The sequence below is a fragment of the Triticum urartu genome, chromosome 4A (genome assembly GCF_056163025.1).
Source record: "Triticum urartu cultivar PI428250 chromosome 4A, HENAU_Tu73, whole genome shotgun sequence".
NCBI classification, from domain to species: domain Eukaryota; kingdom Viridiplantae; phylum Streptophyta; class Magnoliopsida; order Poales; family Poaceae; genus Triticum; species Triticum urartu.
In genome coordinates, this window is record NC_141876.1 from 99,122,048 (window position 1) to 99,145,939 (window position 23,892).

The following is a 23,892-nucleotide window of genomic DNA, read 5'->3' on the forward strand; positions in this document are numbered from 1 at the left end:
GGACATCTCATTTCCACATATGAAAAATGGGTCGAACAGTGGGTCTAAGCCTCTGACAGCAGGACCTACATGTGCAAGACCAAATTGTAAGAAACCTAAATATTAGAATGATTCCTGCAACTGCACAGTAATGTGCTATTAGCCAAAGGACCCTGCTTGAACAAAACTCGATGGTAAACCACAGTGTCTCCCATTGTTTCCCTACAACACACATAAGGAAGATCTTGATCAGGTTAAGTGAGAGTTGCCATACTATCAGTAGAATATGTATTGAGTACAACCAAATTCTATTGGTGTCACATGCATAACAATAGAAAATTGTCCCACAACAAACGGAAATCAAATTGCAGAACTGAACCAGACAGTTAAATGGACAGCAGACCAAATGAACCGAAATAGTTAACTGAGCATGACATTGCAGAATGGAAACATGTACTAGAAGATAAGACAGCTAACAAAACAAAGAATGCTTGAGAACAGTACTACGAAATGTAGCAATTGTTGAACCAAAGTGTTAACGGAACATTACATTTCTGAGGACCAAACTATTAACTGAACATCAGATTGCATATTAACATTACGGAGGACAAATCACTAGAAGGCACTAGCGGTGGCATCAAGAAAACAACACGAACTGTATTTTAAAGTAGACAACCGTGTGGCGGTGTCGACGGTGGCCTCGAAGACGAGGTGCTCCTCCAAGATCTGGCGGTCGACACGCATGGCAGCCATAGCGACCTCGTGCGTGCGTGCGGCCGCATGCTACTGAGCTCCACGCTATACTGCGTGCAAAATGGCTGTGGGCGGCGCTTAATTGGAGGAGGGGGGCAGTGATTTCGGTGGAAGGTGTCGCGCCGTCGGTCGGGGCATGTGGGATGGGAAAGGAGGAGGATGGTGTGGGTGGGGTGTGGATTACCTGACCATATCGACGAGTGACGGAGTCCTAGACTAAGGGGTCCTCGGGCGTCCGGCCTTCCATGGGCCGGACTCATGAGCTGTGAAGACATAAAGGCCGAAGACTGCACCGTGTCCGGATTGGACTCTACTTGGCGTGGACGGCAAGCTTGGCGATCGAAGATTCCTTCTTATGTAACCGACTCCATGTAAACCCTAGATCCCCTTGGTGTCTATATAAACCAAAGGGGATAGTCTGGAAAGGACACCACATATACTCACTACCATACCCAGATAGGCTAGACTACTAGGGTTTAGCCATTACGATCTCGTGGTAGATCAACTCTTGTAACACTCATATTCATCAATATCAATCAAACAGGACATAGGTTATTACCTCCATAGAGAGGTCCCGAACCTGGGTAAACATCGTGTCCCTCGTCTCCTGTTACCATCGACCCTAGACGCACAGTTCGGGACCCCCTACCCGAGATCCGCCAGTTTTGACACTGACATTGGTGCTTTCATTGAGAGTTCCACTGTGCCATCGACAAAAGGTTCGATGCCCCCTTCAATCATCAATAATGACACTGTCCAAGGAGGAATACTCCTCCCCGGACAGATCTTCATATTCGGCGGCTCCGTACTATGGGCCAACTCGCTTGGCCATCTGGAGTGGATTGACAGCTACGCCCCTGGCCATCAGGCCGGATTCGGTAGCTTGAACTACGTCGCGGATATCCATGGAGACTGGATCTTCAAGGGATTTGAGCCCGCGGCGATCGCTCCCCCTCATCCCGATGAACGTGACTTAAATTTGTCATCGGATCACACCCAGGAGATGGTTCCTGCGGCTGCAACAACCTTAGAACCGAAGCAGATCGAGCCATCTGAGGCCGTGGAGTCCGCGGCGTTGGAGCCACACATGGACTCGACACCCTGCAATATTCACTTTAACGGAACTTCGGACTCGTCTCTGGCTATAAGTTCCGGACTGTGTACGCCCGCGGACACCGAGCTAGATCGGCTATCGATCTGCGAGTTCAGCGCCGCTGACGTTTTCCAGCACTCACCTATGGGTGACGTGCTAGAATCTTTAAAGAATCTGTCCTTGGAGAAGGACTCACAACCGAACTATGTCTGGTTCAAGCTACAGACGGATGATGAGGAATTTTGCTTCCCACCCGCCACCCACTTCATAGCCACCATCGATGACTTAACCGACATGCTTGACCATGGCTCCAAAGACATCGACGGTATGGACGACGATGCTGACAAGGAGCAAGGCCAAAACCCGCCATTCTCCGGACGTTGGACGGCTACCTCTTCATATGACGTGTACATGGTTGATACACCTAAAGGATCTGGCAACGACAAAGAAGAGCCAGATACTAATAAAACCTCCGAGACACAGTCCAAGCACCGGCGGCCCAAGCGCCGCCCCAAGCCCCGCCGCTGAAAGGACGGCAACACTGGCACTAGAGAAAATAGTACTCCAGGCGACGCAGAAAACAAAGAAAACCCTGTCGGGGCCACATCCGAACAGGAACACGACAGCAGGCAAGACAACCCTGACGAACAAGCCATAGAAGATGACTCGGAGGATGATAGTTACCGTCCACCCTCCGAGGAGGAGACAAGCCTTGGCAACAAAGACTTCATCGTGCCTGAGGATCCTCTCGAGCAGGAGCGCTTTAAGCTTCAGCTCATAGCCACTGCAAGGAGCCTGAAAAATAAACAACAACAGCTTCAAGCTGCTCGTCGACAGATGGACTGATGTCCTGACAGCCAAGGAATATGGCCTCAACCGCCTAGCCAAGAGCTACCCGAAACGCAGACTGCTACCTCAATTCGATGAGGAGGCGCCGGAGCACATATCTCCCTCGCGCAATGCGGATCGACCACCACGTGGTCGGGACAGGGCGGCGGAACGGCCACCCCGCGGTCGGGATAAAGCGGCAACTCAAGCCGAACAGCAGACCGCCCCACCACCCCGTCAAAATAAGGACGGAAGAGTCCGGAGTCATATGTACGACCTCCGACAGACCCTGGATTGTAGAGCAGGACACACAAGATCGATCTACGGATCACGAGGACGTGCCTTGAGGCACGACGACGGCTACCTATTCGGACGTGACAAACCTAATCACGCTCGGGCCGAATGCCGCAGACGGACTCCTTCAGAGCTCCGCCACGATGCGACCCGATATAGAGGCGCCGCACACCCGCTCTGCTTCACAGATGAAGTACTGGATTATGAATTCCCTGAGGGGTTAAAGCCCGTCAATATCGAATCATACAACGACACAACCGATCCTGCAGTATGGATCGAGGATTTCATCCTCCACATCCACATGGCCCAAGGAGACGACCTCCACGCAATCAAATACCTCCCATTAAAGCTCAAAGGACCAGCTCGACACTGGTTAAATAGCCTGCCCGAGAACTCCATCGGCAGCTGGGAGGACTTGGAAGAGGCTTTCCTCGACAACTTCCAAGGAACTTACGTCCGGCCACCAGATGCCGATGACCTAAGTCACATAGTTCAACAACCCGAAGAATCAGCCAGAAAATTCTGGACTAGGTTCCTAACCAAAAAGAACCAGATCATTGACTGTACGGACGCCGAGGCCCTAGCAGCCTTCAAGCACAGCATCCGTGACGAATGGCTAGCACGCCACCTCGGACAAGAAAAGACAAAGTCAATGGCAGCCCTTACGGCACTCATGACCCGCTTTTGCGCAGGCGAGGACAGCTGGCTGGCTCGTAGCAAAAACATAGCCAGCGAGGCAGGCCCCACCGAGGCCAAGAACAACACCGGGAAGCTCCGGTGCAATAGACACAAATGCAGAAGCAATGGCGACAACACCGAAGACACCACAGTCAACGCCAGATTCAGTGGATCCAAGTCCGGCCAACGGAAGAAACCCTACAAAAGAAACAACGAAGGACCTTCCAGCCTAGACCACATACTCGACCGTCCGTGCCAAATTCATGGCACCCCGGATAAGCAAGCCAATCATACCAACAGGGATTGTTGGGTCTTCAAGCAGGCTGGCAAGTTAAATGCCGAAAACAAAGAATAGGAATCACAAAGTAAGGACAAGGATGAAGAGCCCCGGCAGCCGAACACCGGGGGACAGAATAAATCCCACCCCCCCCCAAGTCAAAATGGTGAACATGATATACGCCACGCACATCCCCAGAAAGGAGCGCAAACGAGCACTCGGGGACATCTACACGGTAGAGCCGGTCGCCCCAAAGTTCAATCTGTGGTCGTCATTTCCGATCACCTTCGATCGACGAGATCATCCGACTAGTATCCGTCACGGCGGTTTAGCCGCACAGGTCCTGGACCCAATCATCGACGGATTCCACCTAACACGAGTCCTGATGGATGGCGGAAGCAGCCTCAACCTGCTGTATCAGGATACAGTACGGAAGATGGGCATTAATCCCTCATGAATCAAACCAATAAAGACTACCTTTAAAGGAGTCATACCAGGTGTAGACGCCCGTTGTACGGGCTCAATCACGATGGAGGTGGTCTTCGGTTCTCCGGACAACTTCCGAAGCGAAGAGTTAATCTTCGATATCGTCCCCTTCTGCAGCGGCTACCACACACTGCTCGGACGAACCGCGTTTGCTAGATTTAACGCAGTGCCACACTATGCTTATCTCAAGCTCAAGATGCCCGGTCCACGCGGCGTCATAACAGTCAATGGCAATATGGAACGCTCCCTCCGAACGGAGGAGCAAACCGCCGCCCTAGCAGCAGAAGTACAGAGCGGCCTTATCAAGCAACATCATAATCCAGCTGCCGAGCCCTTGGACACCATCAAGAGGGCCTGGACTACACTGCAACAAGACAACACGGCCCGTCAAGAGCTCGATTAGCAATTTGGCCTCCATCCCAGCCCCAATGAGGTAGTGGCATTCGCACCACGCGTACACAATTATGCACTCAAAATTCCATGGACACCGACGGAGGCACGAGATAACCCGGGGTCTACAATTTGGCTAGACCGATCCCGGACACACATACTTTTACTTCTTTTTCTTGTTTCAGGCACCTCTTTCCGCGGGCATGATGTCAAGTCCTTTAGAAGGACTGAAATACAACGAAGGCAAGCAACATAGGTGTGTAGGGTAACCTTTATACGTTCTTCTTAGCGGTATTCATACTTATTTCTCAGGACCCACACACTGCGCCCTATTGATTCCGGCATGTTAAACGGTCGGATACTTCTCACACCATCTATACAAGATACGCCTTGACGTATCCATCCAGTTATAATAAAAATGGTTCATGGCCCAGTTCATGTGGTTTTCGCTTCTTACCTTGTTTTGTTTTGATCTTCCTATTTGCTGCATCGACACTCTTTTACGTTTCATACTCGCCATGGGCTACCTATCGCCCCACAATACGATAGCGCAGTCTGAACACTTCTTATATATAAGTTCGACACCCCGAATTTAGCATTATATGCATTGGCTCTGAATCATGTCTTTGGTGAATAATTGGGTTGCCCGGCTCCTATGCTTGCTACCGTATGTTCCGCTCCATTGGCTAGGGTAGTAAAGGGAGAACTATTGCGATTGTGCCCTGGCTTTGACCAGATGAGCACCTCAGTAGAGAAAGACAAAAACGGACTGTCATGATGTGGCGAGAGCCGGTTAGCTACTCGAGGGTTACAAATCGTTGGAGATTTTTTCCATGTTACGCAAGAGATCAGCACTTCTTGATCAGATGCTAACAATAGTCTGGCTTAAACCAGGGGCTGCGCCCATGCTTTATTAAAGAACTCCTATGGCTAAGTGAGGGCGTTAAAGCCATAAAGTATGATTGCCTTGTTCGTTGCGCTAAACAACTCCTTCAAAGGACCATGTAATTGGAGCAAGATTGTTTAGATTCCATCCCGAACACCTCCGTACTATCTACATGAGGGCAAAAGCCGACGACTGGCCAACCCTCAGATTACACACAACAGGGCCGCACAGGAGGAAACAATTCAAAGCATAATAAAATTACTTCACAAAAACTGGCTTTGTTCCCATGATACAAAGGCAACGTGAATACATTTATTCAAATACAATGTCCCGCGAACATTGCACCGCCACAAGTCGAGACCCTTCTACGACATCCTCAAAATATCACTCGGGTGTGCGGTGCTCCTTGCCTTCCGGCGGCCCGCTGGCGACTTCAACAGCGTTCATCTTCGCCCACCACATCTTGCAGCAAGCGAAAGCCATACGGGCACCTTCAATACAGACGGAGTGCTTGATGACGTCCAGTCGAGGACAGGCGTTCACCATCCGCCTCACGAGTCCGAAGTAGCTGCTAGGCATAGCTTCGGCTGGCCGCTGCCAGATTGTCAAATCCTTAATGGCTAGTTCGGCCACCCTATGCAGCTCCACCAGCTGTTTCAGCTGATCCGTGAAGGACACGGGATGCTCTGGTGCCGCATACTGCGACCAGAAGAGCCTCTCCGAAGAACCCCCTCCTTTGGCTCGATAAAACTCCACGGCGTCTGATACACTACGTGGCAAATCCGCAAAAGCCCCTGGGGAACTCCGAACCCGGGTTAGTAAAAGGTATTGCTTCTCCGCATACTTGCTTTGCATCTTAAATGCCTTACCCGCTGTGATCTTCTTAGCCTCCTGGATCTCCTAGAGGGCGGCCTGGGCCTCATTCCGTGCAGTCTCCATGCTCTGACGAGCCTTGGCGAGTTCGGTCCCTAGAACTGACGCATCATGCTCCAAGGCCTCGCATTTTTTCACCGCATCTTGGAGCTCCTGGTAGACTTCTTTGACCTGGGCATTTAGCTTCTTACGGGCAGCTTGCTAATGGACAGCCTGCTCCCCAGCCTCGCCCAGGGCCTTCCTCAGGGCCTCGACCTCGGTCACGGCTTCTGCACATATCACAATACCGCTGTCAATATACAACGCTTATCCTTTCCTGAACATATAGCAAGTCGTTCCTCACCTTGCTTCTCCTGGAGCCGAACCTTAACCTCGCCGAGCTCGTTCTCGGTCCGCTCCAGGCTCCGCTTCAGCTCGGAGACCTCGGTAGCATGTGAGGTCGCGGCCAACAGGGTCGCCTGCTTATCGATACATATTCAGTCAGCCTCTTATAATTAAGGATTGATCCCCTGTCCGGTTCTCCTCGCTGAACACCAGACAACGTCTCAGGGGCTATGGACTATACGGGGTTTCTCTCTTTCTTACCTCAAAACCTGTTAACAGGCTGCTACAGGCTTCATTCAGTCCGCTCTTGGCAGACCGAACCTTCTTGATCACCGCACCCATAAGGATATGGTGCTCTTCCATGACGAAGGCGCTTCGTAAGGCCCCCATCAGGTCATTTGGCGCCCCTGCATGGACAGGAGCCACCGGTGGAGGCGACACACCCCCTCCTTCAAAGGGGGCTGCTCGCCCAACTCCAGAGCCATATTGGTCTCCGGAATCGTATTCGGCTGAGGGCCGAACTGGATACGGCCCTCTCCGCCAGTCTCCATGGGGATTGACTCCCCCATGTGTCCGGCAGTGGAGGTCCCGCCTTGTGGCGCCTCCCGGACAACGTCCTGGGCTCCTCCCCTTGGAGAGGTCCTCCGGGATAACACTTCGGTGTCATCCCTGGCCCCAGGGGAGTAAGCAGGCAGTGGCGACATGCTCGCCATCTCCGACGGAGCCAACGAACCTCAAGATGAGGATCGCTGGATAAGGTCACGGGCCGGACTGCAATAGTGTGGATTAACCATGTTAGAACAATAAAAAGAAAGGGCTGGATGTGCGCATGAATAAGCCATGTCACTTACGATGTGGCATGGGGCCTAGTACGGGGGCGATGTTCCTGGCTACTATCAACGTCCCACGCGGTGTCGACCGCTGGGGCGCCCTTCCCCTTTTTGGGCGCCTTCGCCTCCAGATGTGCCGAGGCCACCCTCTTCGTCTTCTTCTCCTCGGGAGGAGGGTTGTTTCCCTCCTCCTCCTCTTCCTCATTGTTGTCCTCAGGGACAGAGGAATGGGCCTCGTCGTCTTCAGATGTCGCGTCCGAAGTGCCCTTGCGACGTGGGCCACTCTTGGCCCCCTTGGCTTTCTTCTTGGCCTTCTTCTCCGGCGCCGTATAGGGCGCCGGTACCAGCATCTTTGCCAAGCGCAGGATGACTGGTTCTTCGGGCAACAGAGTCGGACACTGGATCCGCTTCGCCCTCTCCACCCAGTCCCGAGAGAGCAATACTAAGATCTCAGACATCATCCTCGAAACATTTAAGTTGGGAGTACGTCAAAAGTAACATACCTCGCTGGCGGGGCGGTTACAATTGTGACCACGGTCTAAGTCCGTGGCCGGTGGCTTCTCGTTGCCCTTAAAGAGCAACTTCCAGGCCCCTTCATGAGAAGTATCAAAGAGCCTTTTCAGGGTCTGGTGCTTCTTCGAATTGAACTCCCATAAAGGGCGGCTTCGGCGCTGACATGGAAGAATCCGGCGGATTAGCATCACCTGGATAACGTCAACGAGCTTGATGTCCTAGGTCACCATGCTTTGAACGCACGTCTGCAGCGCTATCAGCTCGTCAGGTGAACACCAGTCCGGACTCTTCTCGACCCAGGAGGTGAGTCGCATGGGAGCACTGGGGCGGAATTCGGCAGTTGCGGCCCAGGTGGTGCCGCGAGGTTCTGTAATGTAGAACCACTGCTTCTTCCATTCCTTTATTGTCTCCACAAAGGTGCCTTTGGGCTAGGAGACGATTGATAGTTTGCTCACCATGGCCCCTCCACACTCCGCATGCTAGCCATCCACCACCTTCGGCTTCATGTTGAAGACTTTGAGCCATAGCCGAAGTGGGGATGGATGCGGAGGAAAGCCTCGCACACAACGATAAATGCCGAGATGTTGAGGAAGGAATTCGGGGATAGATCATGGAAATCTATCCCGTAGTAGTACATCAGCCCGCGGACGAAAGGGTGGAGTGGAAACCCTAGCCTGCGGAAGAAATGGCGGATGAATACCACCCTCTTTGTGGGCTCCGGCGTGGGGACGACTTGTCCCTCGGCTGGCAGACGATGGGCGATCTCCTTCGCCAAATATCCGGCCGCCCGGATCTTAGTAATGTCCTCCTCCTTGACGGAGGAGATCATCCACTTGCCCTGACCACCAGATACGGACATGGTTGCTTGAGTGGAAAGGAGATGAGGACTTGGGCGCTGGAGCTTGAGATCGGAAAGGCAGAGACAGAGAGAGTGTGAGGAGAGGAAGAGGGAATCCTTATCCCCTTATAAAGGCAGCAAATATTAAACGCCTCCTCACTCGCCTTAGGATTCGCCTGTTGCCTAGGGCTGTATAAACGACACGGTTGAGTTACCCATGCCCGCATTGATAAGAATCCCGGAATAAGCGGGGCACGATCTCTGTTTCGACAAGACGTGCCAATAGCAACCGGGTCTTGAAGTGTGGGATGGTAGAAGAAAAACGGTTCGAAATTATAACCGGACAGACGTGATGTCGTGTTAAAAAAGGGCTGTCAACATATTAGATTCGTGCAAATATTATATTCTCTCTGCGGTTGTGTGTGGTGTGCGTAACAGGTCAGGATACTATCATTGCATCGGAAGACTATCTTGGAGTTTGGAGAAAGGGGAACCCGCCTTGGAATGCCGAAGACAATCAGCGCGCCGGACTCCTTGTCATTGAATGCCAGGTTCAAGGGCTACTGAGGGAGTCCTGGACTAAGGGGTCCTTGGGCGTCCGGCCTGTTATCCATGGGCCGGACTAATGGGCTGTGAAGACATAAAGGCCGAAGACTGCACCGTGTCCGGATTGGACTCTACTTGGCGTGGACGGCAAGCTTGGCGACTGAAGATTCCATCTTATGTAACCAACTCCATGTAAACCCTAGATCCCCTTGGTGTCTATATAAACCGAAGGGGATAGTCCGGAAAGGACACCACATATACTCATTACCATACCCTCATAGGCTAGACTTCTAGGGTTTAGCCATTACGATCTCGTGGTAGATCAACTCTTGTAACACTCATATTCATCAATATCAATCAAGCAAGACATAGGGTATTACTTCCATAGAGAGGGCCTGAACCTGGGTAAACATCGTGTCCCTCGTCTCCTATTACCATCGATCCTAGATGCAAAGTTCGGGACCCCCTACCCGAGATCCGCCGGTTTTGACACCGACAATGAGGCCGCGCAGCAAGAAGAAGGGTTGGCGGCGAGGAGGCGCTGTCGGATTTCGGGTTCCGACAGACCCTTGAGGTTCGAACACTGGGGTGCGCGCGGAGATCTCTCCCCTACCGATCTACGTCCATTCTCCTCGCATGATCTAAACTGGAAACAACGAACAACACAAGGGACACAAGGTTTATACTGGTTCGGGCCACTTTTGTGGTGTAATACCCTACTCCAGTGTGTGGTGTGGTGGATTACCTCAGGGGCTGATGATGAACAGTACAAGGGAAGAACAGCCTCGCGAGAGGTGTTCTTGAGCTAGTGCGATGAACTGCTTGGGCGAGTTCAGTCGCCTCTCTCTCTCTATCTCTCTTTTTAGGTCCCTCCTTCTCGATTGACCCCCCTTACTCTATGGTGGCTAGCTCTATTTATAGAGGCCCTGGGCCTCTCCCCAAATAATGAGCGGGAAGGGCGCCAACAATTGGCCATTTTGAAGGGGAACATATAGTACAAGTTATCCTGACCAAAGGTGGCCTTCGGCTGCCAAAAGCACTGGTGATGACACCGTCTTGGGCTTCACGGTGACCTCCGTCCTGCCGCTCTGTTGGTCTTGGTCTTGTTGCACCAGAATGGTAACCTTTGCCTGATGCCTTGGCCTGCGCTTGCCCCCTTTGCACCAAAGGGGAAACAAGGACACTGCGCAGGCCGGTGCCCGCCTAGTCTCGATCGTCATGGCTTGCATCACGGGTTCCTCACGAGGTACCCCTCCTTGATCTCTCCGCCTCCTCGCAAGCCTGCCTGACGAGGCCGCCTCTGAGGAAGCTTCCTGTCGTCCGCCCTGAAAGGCTTGGCCCCAAGCGAGGGTCTTGAGTTTGAGCTGATGAAGATGGGCCGCGCTGGGCCCCCACTTGAGCCACGCCGCAGGCCGCAGGCAGGCAAGTCTGGGGACCCCCGTTCCCAGAACGCCGACATCCGCGCAGCAAGAAGAAGGGTCAGCGGAGAGGAGGCCACGCAGCAAGAAGAAGGGTCATCGGCGAGGAGGCGGCGCTGTAAGAAGAAGGGTCACCAGCGAGGAGGCGGCGCTGCAAGAAGAAGGGTAGCCGGCGAGGAAGCAGCGCTGCAAGAAGAAGGCTTGCCGGCGAGGAGGCTGAGCTGCCAGTAAGCAGCAGTGAAGGTTTGAACCTGGAAAGCAAGGAGGAACATTGTCGGGGATATACCCCGCGGCATAAACCAGTCGGAAATATAACCCGGCTGGACATGGCGTTTCATTGGTAACCCGCCAGAGGATTGGCGACTTACGTGTCTGGCGGTTCACTGGTATGACGATTCATGAGCCTAAAGACTCATTGGTGACCCGGCGCGTGTTTCAGATGGATGACAAGGCCCAAGGCCCAGAAGGCTGGCTCATGTTATGGTGGGCCGGTTTACGAGTAAAGGCGTGAGGAACATTTATCTTACAAGGAGTTAAGACATGGACTTGTATCCGGTTTGTATTAGAAGGTAGACTAGTCCTAATCCTAATAGGACTCCACATGTAACCCGCCCCTCTAACTTATATAAGGAGGGGCAGGGCTCCCATTAGGGACAAGCAACAAGAAACAATATCTAGGGCTAGACACAAAGAGGAGAGCCGGCTTACGGCGAGTCCCTCATAATCATAATGAGACCTAGCCACAAACAACATGTAGGGTTATTACCGGATAATGTTTCCCGGGGCCCGAAGCTGCCTAAATCCTCGTCTTGTGTGTTGCGTCTCTCGATTCCGCTCAACCCCTTCAAGCTACCACATATATGCGTTGGCCTCGCGACTAAATCCTTACACTAGGACATCTGTCGTGACAAAACCACAACAATTGGCGCCCATCATAGGGCCTGGCGCACGATGGTGATAAGTTTTTGGAGGGATCTTTTCTCAAAGATCAAGAAGGTCGTAATTTTCCGGATTAAGATAGACCGGTTTTGAAGGACCTGCATCAGCTTTGAGTTTATCAGTCCAAAATTGCAGTCCGTGAAATTGGAGTTTTAGAGAAATTAGGGTTGTGCGTGGACGTGAGCCGACAAGCTGTCGTATCTAGAGACGAGATATTCGTTTAAACGGCCGCCCTGCAAACTGAGGCAAAGATCTGCTTTGGCGAAATCGCCAATATTCGTATATCCACTCGATCAACAAAACAACATTACTGGAGCGGTTCTGGAGAAAATTGTATTTGGTCATTGTTTTAGCGACAAGGGAACACCAGAGGTATTGAAAGGAGCAAACAATGGCGATCGTCGATTCCAGCCAGCTCACGAGTCCAATCGTTCCACGCCAAATTTAACCAGATATTTCGCCGCTAGCCGAATCAATCGACAACGCTGGTCGGTTTCCGTATGGCAGTACGTCAAGTCAGAGTGCAACTTGGTTTTGCAATGTTCAAGGAATAGTTTAACGGAAATGTTAACGCCTACACGTGTGGGCGTTGACCATCTCGACCACACACATTCATCATCGTCTAGTACTATATACACGAATCTTGACACAATCTGGCTGATTTTCTGTGCCACGTAGGAGTGTGTGTGATGTGTGACATAGTTCGCCCACACATCCGTTTTACCATACGGAGGGCCGGTGTGTGGGCGTTTAGTAGTTCACCCACACACCAGTTTTCAGTCACGCACAAGGGCTGGTGTGTGGGCATTTGTCATCTCGCCCATACGCCTGTCTCCTCTCCCACACGTAAGCTGCTAGTTGCCATGTGTTTTTGCAGCGCACATGGCAACTGCCTCTAGTGTGCTTTATAAGCAGGTGGCAACTCTCTTTTTTTACCCGAGTTGCCATGTGTTTTTGTAGGGTACACGGCAACTTCCTAGTGTGCACGTAAGCAGATGGCAACTGTCTTTTACCGAGTTGACATGTGTTTTTGCATGATACATGGCAACTGCCCCAACGTGCACGTACATGGCAACTGCCCTAACGTGCACGCAAGCAGATGGCAACTCTTCCTTTTTACATGGCAACTGCCCTAGCATGCTTGTGAGCACATGACAACTCTCTCAACTGCCTAGTGTTAGTATGTGGCAACTTCTAAAGTTATGAAATCATGACAAATACATTAGATCAGACCATACATGGCAACTGCAGTTGAGCAACCATGGCAACTGCAGTTGTCCGACATGACAACCGTAGTTCAGCGACATGGCAACTGTAGATAAACGAACATGGACGAGGGTCTGGACCATGGCAACTACGGGCGCGCGGTGGGCGTCACGCGTCGCGTGCGGGACCAAAAGGGTACGAGGCCTGACATACGGGCGTGTGGGCGTTATCAACTTCGTCCACACGCACGCGTGTGAGAGGGTTCAGGAGGGAAAAAAGATGTGTGTGGGCATTAATTGTTTTGCCCACACGTAGGTGTGTGGGCTGGTTACTGTCCATGCTACACAAGGCGTGTGACACAACTATTCGATACACCACACATGTGGCAGTTATCGGGACCCTAGTTTAAAAACAAGAGCCCATCACGGATAGAAGTCAAAAAGGAAGGAAAATAGCATGATTTGCCTTACGTGAACATACATGATTCCAACACCTAATCGGGTTGACAAGTCAACACCAAGCTTGGATGAGGCCACGGACTGAGTTTCGGTTTCTGTTTTCATGTCTAAACCGCCATCGCCGGGCGTGTTTTCTGACTAACGCCGGTCGTTGCGGCCCCGCTACACCGGCGCCTCTCCAACTCGCTGACGGTTTAGCTACGCCTCGCCGTCTCTGCCACCTCAGTCGCCATCGTCAGTTCGTGACCGGTCCTCACCGCGCCTCTTCACCCACAGTGCGCCGACTCGTGGCTGCGATGCCCCGCTGGCGCTGCGACCCGCCAGGGGCCTCCTCGAGCCGCCCCGGCCAAGTCTTCGCCACTACTGCATCACACCGGTCTGGCTGCTTACGGCCTTGCCTCTAAGTTGTTGAACCGTTGCGAGTCCTTGCCAGCCTCGTCCGTGTCCTCGGAGCCTTGCCGGCTCTGGCATGCCTCAGTTAAACGCAGCCGCCTCAGCTGCCGCACGCCGTGGTCGGTCCGCCGTGGCTAAACTGCCGACCGCTGCACCTCACTATGGCCCCGGAGCAACACACCCTTCGTTTCGGCCGTGAGTCGCCGCCACGGAGCCGGCCGGTTGCGTCAGGTCACCGCAGTTTCCACTCCTGCAGCTCCTGCAAGCCGCCTTGTCTCAAAACCTGTCTCCAAGTCCGTCAGCCGGGCGGCCGCCTCTTAAGTCGCAACTGCATCGAGCCGCCGTCACTGTGGCCCGCCTCGCCGAGTCGCCAGCGCCTCCTCTGCCGCAGCTCTTAAATTTCAGCCGTAGCGCCGCACGTATACCTGACCGGCAGGCTGATGCTACTACTCCACATGTGATCCATTCCCATCAAACAAAAACTGTCTGGGTCAAATACTAGTCCACATGTGATCCATTCCCATCAAACAAAAACTGTCTGGGTCAAATACTAGTGGAAGCGTTGGGCACATCATCAAGTACTAGTACACATGTACTGATTGATTTTGGAGAAATCTGCTTACGTGAAGGTTACTGGTGGTTTGGATTTTGTTGGTTGATCAAACAGTACAACCAGTCGCAATAGTCAAAAGACATTCTCATGGACAATACATCACATGAAAATCATCTGGCGTCCAAATTTACCACGTGATATCTGTCTAATTTATTTTTATTGATACTTATTAATTCTTGTGAGAGCAACTACTCTGTCCTACGGTGTTATTATATGCAGGACAATTATTCACTATAAAGGTGTCGTCAAGACCCCGAGTATGGAGTGTGAGCCAGTGACATCTGCATTACTGTTTGCGTGGATTACGCTGCTTGATGATACACGTGCAAGTCGCCGCCCCGGTTTATGTCAAACGAGGTCGACTCATTCGTCTACACCTGCGGCCGACTTGTGTGTCTGCACCGGCTCACAAATGTTGTGGCCGCACCTGACTTGCTCGACCGCGCCGGCTTACAACACCGCGACCAATTCATCTGTTGTCCCGGCGAATCTGGTGACATCCCTCTAAGTATATTTTTTTGCATATATATTCATTTTTTTCAAAGAACAATTACTTTGGTTTGTGTATTTTTATGCCGGACAATTGTTCACTGCAAATGTTAGGGTCATGGATGTATGACTCACGCCACTATTATGATGCGCCGTCATCTGACCATGCCATAATGCACAATGAACATATATATGCAAGCCGCCGCCTCTGCGGCCCAGTTTACATCAACATGACGAGGCAAAACCGCCCATCTATGTGGTTTTATCGCGCGTCCGCACCGGCTTACAATGCCGCGGCCGAGTCATCTGTCCGAGTGGCCTCTGATGTTGCGGTCGTCTTTGTCGTCTGTCTCTCGCGGCCTGGTCTACATCAACATACCGGGCCGCACCTATCTGCATGAGCTGTTTGAGCAAGTCACAGCTTGGGTAGCCCGGTTTTTTTTCAATAAAATGAAGGCAAATTATCATATACTATCAACCGCCGTCTGCACTAGGTGGCTCAATGGGCAGGCGCACAAGTCGCTGCCACTACAGTTTGGTTAATTTCAAATCACCAGTTGGAAGGAACCATTGACCGAGTTGCTGACATGGCTCATATGGGATCATTTATAACCTGCCGCAGTCACCTCAACCTTCTGTGGATTCACATCGTGCTATCAACACCAATGATATACAAGTTATGCCGGTTTATATCATGGTCAAATATGGAGAGTCTCAAACTAACTCCTCGAGTCACCTTTGAGACTCGGGGGCTACGATGACATGACTCAACAAATCTTGTCATTTTCAGCAAAATTAAGAACCTCGGGACGATGGAGGGAAAGATAATCCGGTCCCGGAGGCTACTGTTATATTGATGAAAATTTAAAGGCCATCAAAAAATTTCTGGTTTAGAAAGTATATGACAGTTACAAAATCCCGGCTCAATGAAGAAGTTCCGGGTCATCAGAAATGACTCCGGTTTAAAATCCGGCTCAAGGGAAGTCAGTCTCACTAAAGCTCTCAATATCTGGTTTACAATCCGGTTCAAGGGAAATCTATTCTCCCACAAAGCTCTGAAGCACTCAAATCCGGTTTAACAATGTTCGGTTCAAAAAGGAATTAACTTCTCGCAAGTTCAAGTTTAAAGGCCTTCAGAAAACTTCTGGCTGAAAATGAAGATTCCGGTTTAAAATCCGGTTCAAGGGAAAGATGTCTCCCACAAAGCTTTGAAGCTCTCAATATCCGGTTCAAGAAGAATTTATCTCTTGCAAACAAGTTAAAGGTTGATTAAGAGGACCTGTTGCCATGATGCATGGTTCAAACATGGGTATCCCGCCTTATTGTCCTGTCACATTATTGATCACATGGGGGCTTCTGCTTATAAAGCGGCGTTCGGTTTACCCATTGATTCATCTTATCAAAGCTTTCTACAATATCACTTGGGGGCTTGGTCGTATTCGAACCATAGCTACACCTCTTGATCTGGCTATCAAGCCAATATTATCATAAGGGGCCAAAGAGAGTCTGCTGCACAGCAGAGCTCAAACATGGGTATCCCTTGAGCACAACTCACAATATCACTTGGGGGCTATGTTCGAACCATAGTCACACCTCTTGATAGGCTTAAAGCCACCAGGGAAATCACTTGGGGCTCTGGTCGTATCCGAACCATAGCTTATACCCTCTTGATAAGCATAAGGGCACCAGGAAAATCACTTGGGGGCTTGGTCGTATCCGAACCATAGCTACACCTCTTGATAGGCATAAGGCCACCAGGAAAATCGTTTGGGGGCTATGGGTTCGAACCATAGTTACACCTCTTGATAGGCATAAGGGCACCAGGGAAATCACTTGGGGGCTTGGTCGTATTCGAACCATAGTGACACCTTTTGATCGGCGCAATGCCACAATTATGACTACATGGGGGCTCTGGTCGTATCCGAACCATAGCTTACACCCTCTTGATCATACATATACATCATCATATATTGCATCATACGTTGCATCATCATTACATCATCATAGCATGTATCATATATGCATGGATATACCGGCGTTCATTAACCGGGCTTAGCTTTCAACTAAACTAGTTGTCAGTACATAATCAGTTATAATCCGGTGCTTATTGACCCGGTCTGGTTTTGACTAACAAGTCGCCAGTATTATAAGTATAATCCGGTGTTTATTACAACCCGGTACAGTTTTATCATAAACCGGCAAAATATGGGAGGAGTTATCAATACTCAAGATTGAGGTTATCGCCCTTGCTACAAAAGTTGATAAAATCAACTGTGTGATTCACTGTCACAGGTATCATCTTTTTTCATATTTGATTATTTTCAAATAACAGCCTTGGTTATAAACCCTGGCTATTTATATGGGCATTATGACCTGCCCTGCGGTAAACCGCCAAGGATTCTTGTGATCTACTTGTGTGCAAGATAAGAATGCATTCAGGTGGCTACCCACCCTGGCTTTCGACGTTAAGTCGCCAGGGCATATGTTATTTACACTTTGAGCAGGATTTGTAGAATTATGACATATAAATTCAAGCTCATCACCAAAATTAATGCTTCAAAAGGGTTATCCATTTTGGATTTTCTCAAAGGCTATCAGCCGACGGGTTATAAAAATTCTGGCTTATAATGAATGCGCATTAAGTCGCCATCGGCCAAGAGCCACCGAGTATTTAAACTCCGGATTTACTTATCAACTGGTAAGATATTCATATCTTTCATAGCCAAAATTGGCTGGATTTTCATGATGATGTTGAATGATTGTGATTTTTAAACCGGATTATATTATTCAAATCTTCAAATAGCAAAACATGGCTGGATTTTTTTATGGTTATCAATAAACATCATTATGATTGAGGTTTTCAAAGTCGCTTTAAGCGCAATGGCTATTATCTTATAAATAGATATAATTTATTCTACAGTTGAAGGAATAGTCCTGAGTCCCTGTAGGCTTACGACCCAGCACTTATTTGCTCACCTTATTGAAGACCCGACTCATCACATTGTAATGAGCCGACCCTTGGGGGCTACCAATTGCTCCTATCAATGATTCAAGGTGCACAAGTCTTAATCCGTTATATTCAAGGGTCCACTGCTCAGTTGGTAAAACACAAAGCTCTTAACCTTGTGGACGTGGGTTCAAGCCCCATGGTGGAGTTACATCATATGATGTTATTTTCAATGAAGCATGATTATATTTATAAAGTCCCTGCTCATTATTGCATAATGACCCGGCCCTTGGGGGCTACACTGGTTGAAGTTTTGTGAGCATCAGTCAATTACAAGTCCCAGGTTGCTGCAAGCATGACAACCCGGCACTTGGGGGCTATATAATATGGAGTGTTCAGTTTTTACTAAGTGACTGGGATGAACAACATGGATTTCTTCTTAAGTGGCAGTATTTATATTGAAGCAAGTCTTAAGCCATCACTTTGTTCTGCTCAAGACTTGGGGGCTACAGGTAATATGGATATAAGGGAGAAAAATCTTCAAATTCTCAGTTTTGAATAAACCAGATTGACCCGGTGTCTACAACAATCATAATCCGGTGTCATCAATAATCATGAACCGGCGTTGCCAACAATCATGACCCAGAATTATCAGTTTTTATATAACCCGCCGATTTGGGAAATTATAGCTTGGCAAGTGCTACATTTTCAAGCCAGCTGAATATCAGTTGAATATTTGAAGACCAAATATTTTTGTCAAGTTAGAGCATTGAAGGCCGACTCAAATGGATTCTTTATTTATAATATTTATTTTACAAGCAAATTGATTATGAATCTGGTCTATTGACTTGGATTTCCTAGAAGGAGGAAATGACAAGGACTTAAGGATGATGAGGTGCCGGTTTACAAGAATTCTTAACCCGGAGCACAACCTGTCAAATTTGTTCTTGTATTTATTTTGCAGCATAAGTTTAACATGGATAAATCCAAGCTAAACTTGGGGGCTAATGTCGGGGATATACCCCGCGGCGTAAACCGGCCGGAAGTATAACCCGGCTGGACATGGTGTTTCATTGGTAACCCGCCAGAGGATTGGCGACTTACGTGTCTGGCGGTTCACTGGTATGATGATTCACGAGCCTAAAGACTCATTGGTGACCCGACGCGTATTTCAGATGGATGACAAGGCCCAAGGCCCAGAAGGCTGGCTCATGTTATGGTGGGCCGGTTTACGAGTAAAGGCGTGAGGAACATTTATCTTACAAGGAGTTAAGACCTGGACTTGTATCTGGTTTGTATTAGAAGGTAGACTAGTCCTAATCCTAATAGGACTCCACATGTAACCCGCCCCTCTAACTTATATAAGGAGGGGCAGGGCTCCCCAATAGGGACAGGCAACAAAAAACAATATCTAGGGCTAGACACAAAGAGGAGAGCCGGCTTACGGTGAGTCCCTCATAATCATAATGAGACCTAACCACAAACAGCATGTAGGGTTATTACCGGATGATGTTTCCCGGGGCCCGAAGTTGTCTAAATCCTCGTCTTGTGTGTTGCGTCTCTCGATTCCGCTCAACCCCTTCAAGCTACCACATATATGTGTTGGCCTCGCGACTAAGTCCTTACACTAGGACATCTACCATGACAAAACCACGACAAACATGGAAATGTGGCTTTTGGTAGGAGGGAGGGGCGGGGAGATAATATTTCCGCGGTGGCAAAAAAATTTCGCTCGGTGCTACGAGAAACCATTGCGCAAGTGTGGTTCAAGCGGGGGCGGTGGACTGTAGACGACGAAGCTTCCTGCGTAAGCCAGACAAGACGGTGCGCCAAGATATTTTATATCACATCCCACATGATTATTTCTAGTAAACTGTTTGTGGTATACTTGATTTTTTATTCTGTTTTGAAAGACAAAATGGTGTTATAGAGGGAAAGGATGGTGTTTGAATTGCTAGAACATTTACGTACAGTGAACATGCAACTAGTACATGAGTGTTGTGTTTAAATGTGGAAATATTCCGGGTTCGTTTGGCATTTTTATGCATTAATTGAGTTCCTGGGCATTTAATGTGCATAATTCAAATTTGAACTACAAGCACATCCTCAATGCATCAAAGTTTGTTGAAAAATCACATGTGTATCTTTGGGTGAATTTATATGTCCCATGCAAGAAATGGGAATGAAATTCAAACATCTGGGCGTCGTGTCTCGGCCGGAAAGATTGAGAAACTTGGTTTTTTAATTCCTGTAAATCCAAAACACGCCTGAAAATCATGAAACTTGGCATGGTGTCATGACATGGCACCAACATGCTGCGGTAATTTTTTTTGGCCGAATTGGGACAAGCTTTGGTGTAAGCTTCTTGCAAACCAAAGCTTCCCTCAAGAAGGCTTCTGGTTTCGAGAGGGGACGTGTCACCTCCGTGTGCGAAACGAGATACGTACACTGCCTTCTCCCGCCTTAGTTTTTTTACACAGGCAGATTAGACCAAATAGAAGTATCGTGCTAAATTTTGGAATTATTCCGGGTTCGTTTGGCCTTTTTTATACATTAATTGAGTTTTTGCGCATTTAATGTGCATAATTCAAATTTGAACTACAATCATATGCTCCAGTGCACCAAAGTTGTTTCAAAAATCACATGTGTGTCCTTGGGTGAATTTTTAGGTCCCATGCAAGAAATGGGAATGAAATTCAAACATCTGGGTGTCGTGGCTCAGCCCGAAAGATTGAGAAACTTGGTTTTTTAATTCCTGTAAATCCAAAACACGCCTGCAAATCATGAAACTTGGCATGGTGTCATGACATGGCACCAACATGCTGTGGTAATTTGTCTATCTGATTTGTAAAGGCGCACACATTAACAATCAACAATGTCATTTTGGAACAAGTGTTGTCACGTTACAAATCGGAAACACAAGTATTATTGAAACCGTGGGCGTTCTACTTACCGTTTACGTGCAGCCACGCGTCCCTTTTTTTATTGGCTAGGAGGTGACGTGCGGGGTAGCTATTTGAGTACAGGAGGCATGCGATCAGACCCCTGCACGTGCTCATCGAGAGGAGAGCCCTTTGACCGCTTCCCATCGCGCACCTCCCTCCCAACGTCTCTGTTAATGGCGCCCGAGCCCCTATTCTACGGCGTGGCTATGTGTCTCACTGGACTGAGATTTAAGAGAGAAAAATGAAAATCTGAAAAGAAAGTTTTGCACGGATCTTGATGTAAGATCTGACAGACCTATATAGCATCGACTGCGACTTATAGCAAGCATGATGAATATAAGGACAATGACAGTGGATAATAAGTGTCTTACATATTTAGGAACATAATTAAAAAGCCACATGCGGCAACGCCCAAAATACACAAGGGAAAAAGAAGAAGGAAGACAACGATCTGCCTCATTGATCTCTATGTTGCTGCAGGCCACGGGAACTAGTCTCCGCAGTGAGCGGCGATGAGCTATTTCTTGTCCTCAAGATACTGCTTGAGAGCATCCACGTATTCCTCGACCAAACTTCTGCGCTCGATGCGCAGCATGGCATTCTCGTCCATAAGTTTCTCGACGATGACATCGGTCCTCTTCAACAAGGCAGCGGTCTCCTCCTGCTGCTCCACACTTCCGACAATTTTCGACCTCAGCAGGTCACGCTCGGCCCAGAGCTTCGCATTGCTCTCATTTAGTTGTTGGATGACGCTGGAAAAAGAGGCTTTCATGTCGTCCTACAACCTCGCCCAACCAGAGATCTGATCCATCTGGCTATGGACGATCGCATGCATGCGCCTGTAAGAGTCCTCGCCTGCCCGCGAGACATTTTCCCAGGCTGCCGCGCGTGGGAGGACATCTCTGCTGCATTCGTGGCATGGCGGGACATCTCTTCTACTTCCGCGGCGCGGCTGGACCAGTCTGCCGCATCGACGGCGCGGCGGGATCTGCGTGCTGTTTCGGCGGCGCGGCGGGACCAATGTGCTGCTACGGCCGCACGGCGGGACATGCCGGCTGCGTTCGCGGCGAGGCGGCACATCTCTCGTGCTTCCGCTTCCATGCTCGCATCTCCCTGGTGGCAATCTCTCGACCCAAAACTCACGCTGGCCATGGCAGACGCAAAGGGAACGATGATGAATGACTTTGTTTTTGTGGATGAGGAGTTGAGGAGGAATGTGCAGTCATCTTGGAGTAGTAGTATTTATAACCGAGTAGTAGTATACGCCCCTAAGTGGGAAACTGTTTCGATTTTGATCGTTGTGAACAGGTTTGCAATTTGGAATGTGACGGGACGCATGCTCAAAATTTACTGATGGTTATAAGTGCGGCGCTATTCCCGAAAGGCATAACGTGGGCACATACGCCTTCGCGGCCGCGTACGTGGCGTTTGCACCATAGGGTGCACTGCAATAGGCAATGTCAGCACACTCTTGTTCCAACAACCGTGCGCGCTCGTTATTACCATCGCGCACGCTTCTTTTAATTAGAATGTGTGTGCCCGTCTAGCGCACACATGTTGTCTATCCATGGTCGTCATGCCCGATCACCTTTGATTGTCGGGATCACCCGACCAGCATCCTTCACGGAGGCTCAGCCGCACTGGTCTTAGACCCAATAATTGATGGGTTCCACCTGACTCGTGTCCTCATGGATGGCGGTAGCATCCTCAATCTGCTCTATCAGGATATAGTGCGAAAAATGGGCATTAACCCTTCAAGGATCAAGCCTACAAAGACCACCTTTGAAGGAGTCATTCCGAAGAGAGGAGTTAGTCTTTGATATCGTCCCATTCCATAGTGGCTATCATGCACTGCTTGGATGAACTGCGTTTGCTCAATTCAACGCAGTGCCACACTATGCTTATCTCAAGCTCAAGATGCCCGGCCCACGCGGCGTCGTAACAGTCAATGGCAATACGGAACGATCTCTCCGTACAGAAGAGCACACAGCTACCCTAGCAGCAGAAGTACAAAGCAGCCTTCTCAAGCAGAACCTTCATTCGGCCGCCGAGCCCTCGGACACCCTTAAGAGGATCCGGACTACTCTGCAGCAGGAGAGCTCGGCTCATCAGGAGCTCGACTAGCAATCCAGCCTCCTTCTCAGTCCCGATCAAGCGGTGGCCTGCGTGCCGCGCATACATAACTATGCACTCAAAATTCCATGGGCATCGACGGAGGAATAGCTAGCTTGTGATCCACGACATGGCTCAACCGACATCAGATACACATATACTTTCACTTTTGCTTGTTTTATTTCAGGTTTTAATCCCACAGACCCCATCCGGTGGTCTGGTTATCAGTCCTCTTGAAGGATAAACACACCAAGATGGCGAGGAGCACAGACATATGGGGACTTTTTAGGTGATTCCGTTAATGATAACTCTACCTGTCTTCCAGGATCAACATGCAGCTCTTCCCAGGTTTCTGCATGTTAAATAGCCTGTTGCTTATTGCACTACTTGTATCAATGCCCCTTGACGTACTAATTACATTACAGTGAAAACAGTTTGTAGCTAGAGCTGTAGGACCCCGGTTTTTTACCTTTCCATCTTTTCTGTTTTCTTTCTCTCTTTGCTTTATTTTTTTAGTTTCCCTGTGGATAACCCCATCAGGTAGCACCCATACACTTTGGTACATTTTGATGTTTGCCAGGGGCTTTATAGCACCCCACATTACAGCAACAAAAGTCCGAACACTTCTTGTAAGTATAGTTCGGCACCTTGAATTTAGCATTATATGCATTGACTCCGAATCATGTCTTTGGTCAATAGTTGGGTTGCCCGGCTCCTGTGCTTACTATCCTACGTTCCGCTACATCGGCTAGGGTAGTAAAGGGAGAACTACTGTGATTGTGCC

The 23,892-nt window shown here is 49.5% G+C and overlaps 1 pseudogene; it reads left to right on the forward strand.

Moving 5' to 3' along the window:
- Positions 1–1,456: 1,456 nt before the first annotated feature.
- On the forward strand, positions 1,457–23,345 carry LOC147974974 (uncharacterized; annotated as a pseudogene).
- Positions 23,346–23,892: the final 547 nt, after the last annotated feature.